We start from the raw sequence: 1,413 nt of genomic DNA, 5'->3' as shown, positions 1-1,413 counted from the left end.
ATACCGGAAATGCCACAGATTGAGTGGCGAGGTTTGACGGATTATGTTCCCAGCAAGGTGATTTCATTTTGAAGACTCGGCAAATATGTTCGAAAGGGTTGTCCTTCTTATTTGACCTTCGTGATGGGTTTCAGGGCAGAGAATTCTTTTATGGATTCAGTTCCAATGGTGAGGGATTTTCCGGATATGTTTCCTACTGTCGGGCATGTCGCCGGACAGAGTTGTTGATTTTGGTACAGATTTGGTGTTGGGCATTGTATCATAGGGCACCGATAGAGTGAAAGGAGTTGAAGGGGCAGCTTCAGGAACTCCTTGACAAGGGGTTCATTGGTAGACCTATATGGATGTATGTTCTGCATCGAGACGGCTTTGTTGACTTCGAGTCTCTATTAGCGAGGGATGTGTTGATTCAGTTGTTATTGAGCTATTAGTGTTCGGAGGTGATATATGAGTTACTTTTTTGTTGCGAGGAATTATGATTTGTTGGTTATAGGCACACGTGGTGTGGTTCCATTAGGGTTTCATAGTGGAAATCGAGCCGGAAGAGTACTGGGTATTGCTCGGTGGATGGCGTATCAATTATGTCATTTCGGGTTTGTGTAATATTATGTCAATTGCTTCGCGATGGTTATGATGATTGCTTTGGTTTTAGACATCATATTGCGCATGGTTGTCGATTTTGAGCATAGTGACTTGAGGTGTTTCATGTGGACCAGTGTTTGGATGAGGTCGTGCATTGGAGCGAAGCTATGTGGAGGTATGATCCTGAGGGTTAGATTCGTGTGTTCTGTTTCTATGATGTGTGATGAGTTCTTAGCATTGTGTGTGGTGGTATAGGTGAGCTTGCGGTACAACTCTTTCATTTGAGTCATTTTCATGATTTGAGTATGCTCAGATCGTTGCTTATTAGTGCACGGATTGCGCAAGTTGTGGCTTTAGTCTGTATTGATATGTCATGTCACCAGAGTAGTCGTGTTGGAATTAGATGAGATTGTTGGGATCTAAAATGGATACAAACGAATTCGATTTCAGCATGTTGGAAGGATAATCTCGAGATTCAGCTCAGAAATTTGTTATGGTCCTTGCCAAAGGAGAAGTGGCTTTACGAATGGTTGATCTGAGGAATGGTTATTGACTTTTTACGTGTTTCATTTATCATTGGCAGTATATGAAAGTGTTGGAATGAGACTTTAGTTGATAATAGGTTTACTATCGGTATTCGGATGATGTGTGCAGCTGTTGTGATTAGAAGTTATCGCTACAAGTGTTTGAGTCAGGTGGTATATCATGTAATTGCACCTGAGGCTGTAGGTATGGGTTATTACAGCCGGTTCGGGCTTATTCAGAGTATAGATGTGGAATTCTGATCTTGTAGATGATTTCAGAAGTGGAAATGTGGTTCTAAGGTTTGTG

Source organism: Nicotiana sylvestris, chromosome 6, assembly GCF_000393655.2.
Source record: "Nicotiana sylvestris chromosome 6, ASM39365v2, whole genome shotgun sequence".
Taxonomy (NCBI): domain Eukaryota; kingdom Viridiplantae; phylum Streptophyta; class Magnoliopsida; order Solanales; family Solanaceae; genus Nicotiana; species Nicotiana sylvestris.
Note: the sequence above shows the minus strand (reverse complement) of the source record.